Consider the following 12,938-nt stretch of genomic DNA (forward strand, 5'->3'; position numbering starts at 1 on the left):
GTGGGGCCATTTGCGCTGCCAGCACGAAAGTATACAGCAGGCAGACCACTTTTGAGCTGGATGTGTAAATGGCTCCGCATGTTCTAAGTGTCCCATGAGTGTGCCGCCACCCCAGCAACACATATGGCTTGCAATTGTGTGTTGTGCCCATGCGAGTCAATGCATGTGACAAGCTCATGCACATAGCTGACCTCCATGTCAGCTGTGGACCACCCATCAGGACATATTCAGCATGTCCCTCTGGAGATGGGATGACCAGGCAGCAGTGCACACATGTTGGCACAACAGTTAAAAATAAAAAAAAAAGTGCTCACAAAAGTGTTGCCCCATATGACTTGCATAGATCCCATATAAACCCCATCTGACGCAGCGGTCTGCAGCCAATGCAGCAAGTGAACAGCCATGTGACACACGATCACAATGTCTATCTGTCACGTGGAGCTTTGAGTGACAGCCAGCTGTGAGCCCAAGGGGGCATGCCACTCAGATCATGTCAGCACAGGAGCACCAAAGCTACAGGTGAGAACATGCACACTGTCAGGCGAGAGTGACAGCGAGCTGTTCAATTAAAAGAAACAGTGGTAAAATAAAAAAAATACAGACATACAATAAGGAGAACGGCGTGAGCTCATTCATGTGTGATGGCTTTGGTTCGCACTCCAGACATGGGGGCATGTCCAGCTCAGACTCACTTTCTCAGCTGACACTGACAGAGTGAACACAATGTAATAAATTACAGCCCCAAATCCATTGAAGTTGGGACATTGTGTAAAATGTAAATAAAAACAGAATACAATGATTTGTAAATCCTCTTCAACCTATATTCAATTGAATACACCACAAAGACAAGATATTTAATGTTCAAACAGATAAACTTTATTGTTTCTGTGCAAATATTTGCTCATTTTGAAATGGATGCCTGTAACACATTTCAAAAAAGTTGGGACAGGGCAACAAAAGACTGGGAAAGTTGATGAATGCTCAAAGAACACCTAATTGGAAACAGGTGAGTGTCATGATTAGGTATAAAAGGAGCATCCCCAAAACTCTCAGCCATTCACAAGCAAAAGTGGGGCGAGGATCGCCATTTTGTGAGCAACTGCGTGGAAAAAAATAGTCCAACAGTTTAAGAACAATGTTTCTCAACATTCAATTGCAAGGAATTTAGGGATTCCATCATCTACAGTCCATAATATAATCAGAAGATTCAGAGAATCTGGAGAACTTTCTACACGTAAGCAGCAAGGCCAAAAACCAACATTCAATGCCCATGACCTTCGAGCCCTCAGGCGGCACTGCATTAAAAACCGACATCATTATGTACAGGATCTTACCGCGTGGGCGCAGTAACACTTCAGAAAACCATTGTCAGTTAACACAGTTCATCGCTACATCTACAAGTGCAAGTTAAAACGCTACCATGCAAAGCAAAAGCCATACATTAAGAACATCAGAAACACTGCCGGCTTCTCTGGGCCTGAGCTCATTTGAAATGGACAGATGCAAAGTGGAAAAGTGTGCTGTGGTCTGATAAGTCCACATTTCAAATTGTTTTTGGAAATCATGGGCGTCGTGTCCTCCGGACAAAAGAGGAAAAACACCAACCAGATTGATACCAGCGGAAAGCTCAATTGCCAGCATCTGTGATGGTATGGGGGGTATGGGGGGTATGCCCATGGCATGGGCAATTTACACATCGGTGATGGCACCTTCAATGCTGAAAGGTACATCCAGGTTTTGGAGCAACACATGCTGCCATCCAAGCAGCATCTTTTTCAGGGATGGCCCTGCTTATTTCAGCAAGACAATGCCAAACCACATTCTGCACATGTTACAACAGCGTGGCTTTGTAATAAAAGAGTGCAGATACTAAACTGGCCTGCCTGCAGTCCAGACCTATTGCCCATTGAAAACGTGTGGCGTATTATGATGTGCAAAATATGACAACGGAGACCCCGGACTGTTGAACAACTGAAGTTGTACATCAAGCAAGAATGGCAAAAAAATTCTACCCACAAAGATTCAACAATTAGTGTCCTCAGTTCCCAAATGCTTACTGAGTGTTGTTAGAAGGAAAGGTGATGTAACACAGTGGTGAACATACCATTGTCTTACCACCAGCTTTTTTGAAACGTTTTGCAGACATCCATTTCAAAATGAGCAAATATTTGCACAAAACAATGAAGTTTATCAGTTTGAACATTAAATATCTCGTCTTTGTGGTGGTGTATTCCAGCCCAATCTCATGTTGTTTTTTTTGTTTTTTTTTGTCCTCCCGTCACGAAATTAGTCAAATTTTCATGACGGGTTTTATTTTTTAACTCACTATTACTAACCCTACTCCTACCCCCAACCCTAACCATAATGTGTTGCAGCCATCCATTTCAAAATGAGCAAATATTTGGACAAAAACAATAAAGTTTATCAGTTTGAACATAAAATATCTCATCCATCCATCCATCCATCCATCCATCCATCCATCCATCCATCCATCCATCCATTTTCTTCCACTTCATCCAGGGTCGGGTCATGGGGGCAGCAGCTCAAGCAAAGCCGCCCAGACCTCCGGATCCACACACACCTCCCCCAGCTCCTCCGGAGGAACCCTGAGGCATTCCCAAGCCAGCTGAGAGATGTAGTCCCTCCAGTGTGTCCTGGGTCTTCCCAGAGGCCTCCTCAATGCATCAATGCAGGCGCTGTACCGATCCGTCTGTCGATTTCACGCTCCATCCATCCCCCACTCGTAAACAAGGCCCCGAGATACTTAAACTCCTCCACTTGAGGCAAGGACACTCCACCGACCTGAAGAAGGCAAGGCACCCTTTTCCAGTCGAGAACCATGGACTCGGATTTGGAGGTGCTGGTTTTCATTCCGAACGCTTCACACTCGGCTGCAAACTGCCCCAGTGCATGCTGAAGGTCCTGATTTGACAAAGCCAACAGAACTACATTGTGCGCAAACAGCAGAGATGAGATTCTGTGGTTCCCAAACCGGACCCCCTCTTCACCCTGGCTGCGCCAAGACATTCTGTCCATAAAGGTAATAAACAGAACCGGTGACAAAGGGCAGCCCTGGCAGAGGCCAACGCACACTGGAAACAGGCTTGACTTACTACTGGCAATTTGAACCATGCTCCTGCTGTGGTTGTACATGGACCAGATAGCCCTTAGCAAAGGACCCCGGACCCCATACTCCCGGTGTACCCCCCACAGGGTGCCTCGAGGGACATGGTCGAACGGTCAAACCCTTTCTCCAGATCCACAAAGCACATGTGGACTGTTTGGGTTAACTCCCATGAACCCTCGAGCACCCGATGGAGGGTGTAGAGCTGGACTAGGATGAAAACCACATTGCTCCTCCTAAATCCGAGGTTTGACGATCGGTCGAAGTCTCCTCTCCGGTACTCTGGAATAGACCTTACAGGGGAGGCTGAGGAGTGTGATCCGCCTATAGTTGGAACACATCCTTCGGTCCCCCTTCTTAAACAGAGGAACCACCACCCTGGTCTGCACTGTCCCAGACTGCCGCGCGATGTTGCAGTGGCATGTCAACATCCAGAGACTTAAGATGCTCAAGACGGATTTCATCCACCCCAGGAGCCTTGCCACCAAGGAGCTTTCTGACCACCTCAGTGTCTTTGGCCTGGGTGATGAATGAGTCCGCCTCTGAGTCCGCCTCTGAGTCCCCAGTCTCTGCTTCCTCTTCGGAAGATGTGAGAATGGGATTGAGGAGATCTTCGAAGTATTCCTTCCACCGCCCGACAACATCCCCAGTCCGGGTCAACAGCTCCCCACCCGCACTATAAACAGTGTTGGCGGAGAGTTGCTTCCGCCTCCTGAGGCGTCGGACAGTTTGCTAGAATTTCTTCGAGGCCGACCAATAGTCCTCCTCCATGGCCTCCCAGAACTCCTCCCAGACCTGAGTTTTTGCCTCTGTGACCGCACAGGCTGCAGTATGCTTGGCCTGCCAGTACCTGTCAGCTGCCTCCGGCATCCCATGTACCAACAAAGACAAGTAGGTCTCCTTCTTCAGCTTGACGGCATCCCTTACTTCTGGCGTCCACCACCGGGTTTGGGGATTGCCGCCGCAACAGGCACCAGAGACCTTGCGACCACTGCTATGAGCGGCCACATCGACAATGGAGGTGGAGAACATGGTCCACTCAGACTCCATGTCTCCAACCTCCCCCAGGATCTGGGAGAAGCTCTCCCGGAGGTGAGAGTTGAAGACCTCACCGACAGAGGGTTCCGTCAGTCGTTCCCAGCAGACCCTCACGATATGTTTGGGCCTGCCAGGTCTGACTAGCTTCCTCCCCTCCCAGCGGATCCAACTTACCACCAGGTGGTGATCGGTGGACAGCTCAGCCCCTCTCTTCACCCGAGTGTCTGAGACACATGGCTGAAGGTCAGATGATATGACTACAAAGGCGATCATCGACCTCTGGCTCAAGGTGTCCTGGTGCCATGTGCACTTATGGACACCCTTGTGCTCGAACATGGTGTTCATGATGGACAAACTGTGGTTAGCACAGAAGTCCAACAACTGAACACCACTCGGGTTCAGATCGGGGAGGCCGTGCTTCCCGATCACCCCCTCCAGGTTTCACTGTCGCCGCCCACATGGGCGTTGAAGTCCCCCAGGAGAACAATGGAGTACCCAGTCAGAGCACTATCGAGTACCCCTCGCAGGGACTCCAAGAAGGTCGGGTATTCTCCACTGTCACTCGGCCCGTAGGGCAAGACAACAGAAAGAGACCTGTCCCAAGGCATAGGGACACGACCCTCTCGTTCACCGGGGTGAACTCCAACACATGGCGACTGAGCTGGGGAGCAATGAGCAATGCTACCCCAGCTCTCCGCCCGCAGGCAATGCCAGAGAAGTGGAGCGCCCAGCCCCTTTCCAGGAGTTGAGTACCAGAGCCCAAGCTGTGCGTGGAGGTGAGCCCGACTATCTCTAGTCGGTACCTCTCAACCTCCCGCACAAGCTCAGGCCACTTCCCCCCAGTGAGGTGACGTTCCACGTCCCAACAGCCAGACGCTGTGAGCGCGGACCAGGCTGCCGGGCCACCCGCCCTCAACTGCCACCCAGTCCTCTCTGCACCTGACCCCATGGCCCCCTCTGCAGGTGGTGAACCCACAGGAGGGCAGGCCCACATTGCTCTTTCGGGCTGAGCCCGGCCGGGCCCCATGGGCTAAGGCCCAACCACCAAGCGCTCGCGCGCAAGCCCCAACCCCAGGCTCGGCTCCAGGGTGGGGCCTCGGCTCCGCCATACCGGGCGACGTCTTGGTCTTTGATATCACACTGCTCATAGGAGCTTCTGAACTGCCCTTAGTCTGGCCTGTCACCTAGGACCTGTTTGCCATGGGAGACCCTACCAAGGGCACGAAGCCCCAGACAACATAGCTCCTAGGATCATCTGGGTACACAAACTCCCCCACCATGATAATAATCTATTATTAGACTCTATTGGCTTTGCTCAAAAAGTAAATGAGTCCACCCACCACTTTAATCATATCTTAGATCTTGTTCTGACTTATGGTATGGAAATAGAAGACTTAACAGTATTCCCTGAAAACTCCCTTCTGTCTGATCATTTCTTAATAACATTTACATTTACTCTGATGGACTACCCAGCAGTGGGGAATAAGTTTCATTACACTAGAAGTCTTTCAGAAAGCGCTGTAACTAGGTTTAAGGATATGATTCCTTCTTTATGTTCTCTAATGCCATATACCAACACAGTGCAGAGTAGCTACCTAAACTCTGTAAGTCAGATAGAGTATCTCGTCAATAGTTTTACATCCTCATTGAAGACAACTTTGGATGCTGTAGCTCCTCTGAAAAAGAGAGCTTTAAATCAGAAGTGCCTGACTCCGTGGTATAACTCACAAACTCGTAGCTTAAAGCAGATAACCCATAAGTTGGAGAGGAAATGGCGTCTCACTAATTTAGAAGATCTTCACTTAGCCTGGAAAAAGAGTCTGTTGCTCTATAAAAAAGCCCTCCGTAAAGCTAGGACATCTTTCTACTCATCACTAATTGAAGAAAATAAGAACAACCCCAGGTTTCTTTTCAGCACTGTAGCCAGGCTGACAAAGAGTCAGAGCTCTATTGAGCTAAGTATTCCATTAACTTTAACTTAGTTAACCATTAACTAACTTTAATTATAGGCCAATCTCCAACCTTCCTTTTCTCTCAAAAATTCTTGAAAGGGTAGTTGTAAAACAGCTAACTGATCATCTGCAGAGGAATGGTCTTTTTGAAGAGTTTCAGTCAGGTTTTAGAATTCATCATAGTACAGAAACAGCATTAGTGAAGGTTACAAATGATCTTCTTATGGCCTCGGACAGTGGACTCATCTCTGTGCTTGTTCTGTTAGACCTCAGTGCTGCTTTTGATACTGTTGACCATAAAATTTTATTACAGAGATTAGAGCATGCCATAGGTATTAAAGGCACTGCGCTGCGGTGGTTTGAATCATATTTGTCTAATAGATTACAATTTGTTCATGTACATGGGGAATCTTCTTCACAGACTAGGGTTAATTATGGAGTTCCACAAGGTTGTGTGCTAGGACCAATTTTATTCACTTTATACATGCTTCCCTTAGGTAGTATTATTAGACGGTATTGCTTAAATTTTCATTGTTACGCAGATGATACCCAGCTTTATCTATCCATGAAGCCAGAGGACACACACCAATTAGCTAAACTGCAGGATTGTCTTACAGACATAAAGACATGGATGACCTCTAATTTCCTGCTTTTAAACTCAGATAAAACTGAAGTTATTGTACTTGGCCCCACAAATCTTAGAAACATGGTGTCTAACCAGATCCTTACTCTGGATGGCATTGCCCTGGCCTCTAGTAATACTGTGAGAAATCTTGGAGTCATTTTTTATCAGGATATGTCATTCAAAGCGCATATTAAACAAATATGTAGGACTGCTTTTTTGCATTTACGCAATATCTCTAAAATCAGAAAGGTCTTGTCTCAGAGTGATGCTGAAAAACTAATTCATGCATTTATTTCCTCTAGGCTGGACTATTGTAATTCATTATTATCAGGTTGTCCTAAAAGTTCCCTAAAAAGCCTTCAGTTAATTCAAAATGCTGCAGCTAGAGTACTGACGGGGACTAGAAGGAGAGAGCATATCTCACCCATATTGGCCTCTCTTCATTGGCTTCCTGTTAATTCTAGAATAGAATTTAAAATTCTTCTTCTTACTTATAAGGTTTTGAATAATCAGGTCCCATCTTATCTTAGGGACCTCGTAGTACCATATCACCCCAATAGAGCGCTTCGCTCTCAGACTGCAGGCTTACTTGTAGTTCCTAGGGTTTGTAAGAGTAGATTGGGAGGCAGAGCCTTCAGCTTTCAGGCTCCTCTCCTGTGGAACCAGCTCCCAATTCAGATCAGGGAGACAGACACCCTCTCTACTTTTAAGATTAGGCTTAAAACTTTCCTTTTTGCTAAAGCTTATAGTTAGGGCTGGATCGGGTGACCCTGAACCATCCCTTAGTTATGCTGCTATAGACGTAGACTGCTGGGGGGTTCCCATGATGCACTGTTTCTTTCTCTTTTTGGCTCTGTATGCACCACTCTGCATTTAATCATTAGTGATCGATCTCTGCTCCCTTCCACAGCATGTCTTTTTCCTGGTTCTCTCCCTCAGCCCCAACCAGTCCCAGCAGAAGACTGCCCCTCCCTGAGCCTGGTTCTGCTGGAGGTTTCTTCCTGTTAAAAGGGAGTTTTTCCTTCCCACTGTAGCCAAGTGCTTGCTCACAGGGGGTCGTTTTGACCGTTGGGGTTTTACATAATTATTGTATGGCCTTGCCTTACAATATAAAGCGCCTTGGGGCAACTGTTTGTTGTGATTTGGCGCTATATAAAAAAAATTGATTGATTGATTGATGATAAGGTGGCAAATCAAGTGGGATATCTTGTCTTTGTGGTGTATTCAATTGAACATAGGTTGTATTCAATTTTATACAGGTTGAAGAGGATTTGTAAATCATTGCATTATGTTTTTATTTACATTTTACACAATGTCCCAACTTCATTGGAATTGGGGTTGTAAAACAAAGGCCAATAAAAATAATAATTTAACAACAATCAGCATGTCATGACAGCCCTGCCACAAATCTGCATTGCTGTGGCGTGTTGAGAGGTGATGTTCTTCATGGCAGATATGTAGTCCCCAACTGTGAGTTGCACCAGACAAGTGGGAGTGTTGGCGCTGTGTCTATGGTTCTCACAGCTGGAGAACACATACTGTGCCATGTAGAACATCACCTCTCAATACGCCACTGGAATGCATACGTCTTGGCTGTCCTAAGATGGTAAAAAATAAAAACATGTCACCTTTGCAGAGCCTCACTGCGCACTGCAGACGCCATCAGCCAGTCTGCCCCATGTGAATATATCCATCTGATCATATGAACACTCATCTGGAGCACGTCCACCACGTGAGTTATAGTCCACATGACGCAGTGTCCTTCGGTGCGCCGCGCGCTGTATACACAGAGCCCCTGATGTGTTCATGATATGAGCATTAATATATGTCATTTAATTAATTCCTTGTTTACATCCATGGCCATGGTTCATGAACATGAAGGAACAGAAGGATGATAATTCTTGTACTGTCTGCTCTTTATAACAGGAATTAATTATTTCAACAGACAAAAAGAAATCCATTGGTTTTGTCACTTTCAACACAGACCATCAAGTCATCAGGCGTCAATTACAAATCATGACCAGTAACATTATTGTCTTAGATTTAAACAGTCCATTAATTGTTCTTATAATGTTCTGTGCTCTCTGATTATTTGTCCTTACACATTTTTGTCAATTTATGTGCATTTGGACAACATGTGATTGCTGCTGCTGCTGTGAGAGCATGATGTGGTTTCACACTTCTCACATGCTCACACTGTGTTTGTGCACATGCACATGAGCATGCACGAAACTGTCGCCGCGGGATCGTTCACACCTCTCCGATCGTCTGTCCCTCCCAACAACAGCTGGAATTTTTTGCAGTTCACTTTTCTTCAGGCTTTTTGGGCTGGTTTCTGCGTCATTCGCCCAACTTCATGTTATGTGTGAAGCGGCCATTAACGAGTGCTGATCGCATGATTTTCTTACAGCTATTCACAAAAAATAAGTACTTCTGATCAGGTGCAAAAAAACTCTCCAAAGGCACAGACATCTAACCCAGTTATTGCTCTCAAAAACACTCCTTATCGACAGACCAAGTCAGTGACATCTAAACAAAACAGATCAAAATGTGATTAATTGCAATTTAAAAAAATGAACTGGTGCTGTAATTAATTTATGTAAATTAAGATGTTTTTTTTGTCAGCCATAATAACATAATAAAATAAAATAAAATAAATGATAGTAATAACAAATGGTTTGCATGACCATAACACACTCACCGGTAGAAACATCCAGCAGAGTGAAAAAACCCTCGCCATCTTGTCAGGAAATCCATTTATTGAGCTCGGAGTCTGAGGCTCCGAGTTTCTCAGGGGTTTTGAGCGCAGCTTTGACGGATGCCACAGCCCGCGCTTTTCACAGTTGTGTATGATGTAAACACCTACTGTGCTGTGCACACCCAGAAACCATAGTGATTGCATTGAAAGCTCCATTTTGTGAAAAATTCAGATTCTACATGAGAGTCTGGAACAGATGTGATGGAGCGATTTTCAATCTGACTGAAATTACACCAGAATGGGCAGGGCCTGACTGGACAATGATATTCAGAGGCAGATCAAATGGTCTGGAACACTGATAACCATTGTAACAGAGGTAGACTCAGACAGAAAAAAATCCCTCCTTTTCCTGTTTGGCAGTGTATCACCCAAGTCACCCTTATAAACAAGTCATCCCTGGTTCTGAGTTACCCTCATTTAGCTATCACACAAATTTTCTTCAAATTAGTTGCAGGCACAAGAAAGTAAGAGTGATGCACATGTACAGTGTATTCCTAAACCCCATTTCTGGTCTTGCAGCCCAGGGGAGCATGACAAGTACTCCTTTTAATGGGGGGGAGTTGTACTGTAGAGATTCAAGAGATTCAAAGGTTTTATTGTCATACGCACAATAAAGAAACATGTTTCCCTGTGCAATGAAATTCTTACTTTGCTGCCAACACTGGATGCCCAAATATATATATAAATAACTAAGTATAAAATATGTAAATATAAGTGTGTGTGTGTGTGGGGGGGGGGGGGGGGGGGGGGGGAATGAAATAACATAAAATAAGCATGCTGGTAAGAACAACAGAATATAACAAGCAATGTAATAAAGATGTAATAATAATAATAAAAAGAAATATATACTGTAAGAAGGGAAATATAAAATATGCTTGTGTAATGGTCTATATGATATGTACATGATAGTGCATCAGTGTGAAACATTCACTGTTTTGTGCAACATTCAGCAGTAAATGGTTTCGTGCAATTTAGTGTAATTGAGCCAATGGATTCAAGTTAACAAGTATTGTAGTGCAATAGAATAAAGTGTCCATAATATAGTAAAGTGTCCAAAAGAAGATAAATGGGGGGAGCAGTGATGGGGGGCTCTGTCCTTGGGGGGGATGTTCAGCTGTTTAACAGTCTAATGGCTGTGGGAAAGAAGGAGTTTTTGAACCTGGTGGTTCTGCAACTCACAGTCCTGAACCTGCGGCCTGAGGGGAGGAGTGTGAATAGTCCATGTTGGGGGTGAGTGGGGTCTTTGATGATGGAGACAGCTCTCCTGTGGACTCTGCGGTGGTAGATGCTCTGCAGAGAGGGTTGTGGGGTCCTGGTGATCTTAGACGCAGTCCTTATCACTCTCTGCAGGCGTTTGTGGTCCAACACAGTAGAGCTGCCATACCACACAGTGATGCAGGTGGTCAGGACTGACTCAATGATGCAGCTGTAGAAGTTGCTGAGGATCTTGGGTGCCATCCCAAATTTCATCAGCCTCCTCATGAAATACAGCTGCTGCTGAGCCTTCTTCACCACCTATGTGGTGTTGAATGTCCAGGTGAGCTCATCGCTGACGTGGACCCCAAGGTACTTGAAGTTCCTCACCCTCTCCACCTCAAGACCTCGGATGAACAACGGCTGGTGAGGCCTCCTCTCCTTCCTCATGTCCACTATCATCTTCTTGGTCTTTTCTGTGTTGAGGGTGAGGTTGTTGTCTCCACACCACGTCACCAGACTGTCCACCTCCTTCCTGTAGACCGCCTCGTCTCTGCCAGTGATGCGTCCTATCACGGCGGTGTCATCGGCAAACTTGATGATGGTGTTGTTGGGGTTGGGAAGCGACACAGTCGTGGGTGAACAGGGTGTAGAGGATGGGGCTCAGGACACAGCCCTATGGGGTCCCCATGTTGGTAGTGATGGTGGCTGACGTCCTTCTCCCGAACGTGACAGACTGTGGCCTGCCAGTCAGGAAGTTGAGAAGCCAGTCACAGAGGGAGGGGTGAAGTCCGAGGGCTAACAGTTTGTGGGTGAGTTTGTGGGGGACGACCGTGTTGAAGGTGGAGCTGTAGTCGATAAAGAGCATCCTAATGTAGGAGTCTTTATTTTCCAGATGAGAGAGGGAGATGTGAAGGGCGGCGGCGATGGCGGCTGATGTAGACCGGCTGTGCCTGTAGGGGTACTGCGGTGGGTCGGTTGTGTCCGGGATGCTGTTATGAATGTGAGACATTATCACTCTCTCTGTAGAACTGTAGATGCACTGTCATGTGTATGTGTGTGTGTGTTTCTGTCCCTTTTCATTGCAATTTTAATGTTTTCCATTCAAAACTACATGGTTTATTTTTGTCAGGGTTTGGGTTTTGTTTGGTTATTTGTTTTTATTTCTTTCTTTTGATCTGTTTGTTATTTTTCGTAATTCATTGTTTTTTCTTTGTGTATTCTCTTGCCGGGTTTTTCTGCTTGGGTCTGTCTGTCTCTGCTTCTCTTGTCTTTCTCTTGGTAATTGGTGATGGGTGTTTCCCCCTCTCTGGTCACGCCCTTGTTCTGGTGCTTTCCATGAACACCTGTCTCTGATTTGCTGATTATTACCTGGGGTTATATAAGCTCACTGGTTGTGTTAGTTCCTCGCCAGTTTGTCGTGCCTTGTGCTTTCATTCCAGCTCTGCACCTGCTTTCCATAGTCCTGCCTGCCTCCTTGTGTGTTTCTGATCTCCAGCCTGTTGCACCGACCACGCCTTTTGCTTGATGATTTTTGTACTGCTGCTTGTCTTTGACTGCCTACTCATGCACCGACCTCTGCAATCCACTACAGTAAATCCTTCTAAAAACCAGAGCTGTTTGTTTGAGCCGTCCGGCAACTCCTGACCATCCAGCCTGATCATTTTCCTTACTTTCTCTTGAACGTTAACATGTCACTTTCTTTACCCTACAAATGGAGAATGTGTATCATGGCATGCATTGTGAAAGCCTGTGCAGCAAACTGGCTGAGATGTCTTCATGTGCTCAACAACACTGGCGGCATTGTACGCCATGTATGAGCTGTTTGCCCTCGCTGACACTGGAACGGAGAACAAATAGCTGTAGGAGTAAAAAAAGGAAAATGTTCAAAAAATATGATGCAAACCTGTGTGACCTACTGGGTCACACACTGTGTGTGTGTGTGTGTGTGTGTGTGTGTGTGTGTGTGTGTGTGTGTGTGTGTGTGTGCGCGCGCATGCGTTCATGCGTGTGTGCATGGGTGCCTGCGTGCATGATGCTCATTTTGCAGCTCCTCTTCATTTCACAAAAAACACCCCAAAGCAACTGTTCTCTCTCTCTCCAGGCCAAACACTAGCTGAGCCGTGGCATTTGTGGTGTGGGTGTCAGAATATATTTTTCCCAGCAGTCTGAATGTGATCAAATCAGCCTTTGCATTGCATACAGTTCACAATGCTAAATCCCTGTTTCATTTACTGTACATCCCGT

At 46.0% G+C, this 12,938-nt stretch overlaps 1 protein-coding gene across 4 annotated transcripts in view; it reads right to left on the reverse strand.

Moving 5' to 3' along the window:
- Nucleotides 1–12,938, reverse strand: part of tafa5l (TAFA chemokine like family member 5, like) — a 423,503-nt gene that overhangs the window by 96,722 nt on the left and 313,843 nt on the right. The window contains exon 4 of one of the 4 annotated variants that reach the window (XR_004561192.1): nucleotides 12,399–12,551. The exons of the other annotated variants lie outside the window; for them this stretch is intronic. The gene's annotated coding sequence lies outside the window, so the exon portion shown is untranslated. The remainder of the gene's footprint in view (nucleotides 1–12,398; nucleotides 12,552–12,938) is intronic. 4 annotated transcript variants of the gene reach the window in all.

Source organism: Thalassophryne amazonica, chromosome 6 (genome assembly GCF_902500255.1).
Source record: "Thalassophryne amazonica chromosome 6, fThaAma1.1, whole genome shotgun sequence".
Taxonomy (NCBI): Eukaryota; Metazoa; Chordata; class Actinopteri; order Batrachoidiformes; family Batrachoididae; genus Thalassophryne; species Thalassophryne amazonica.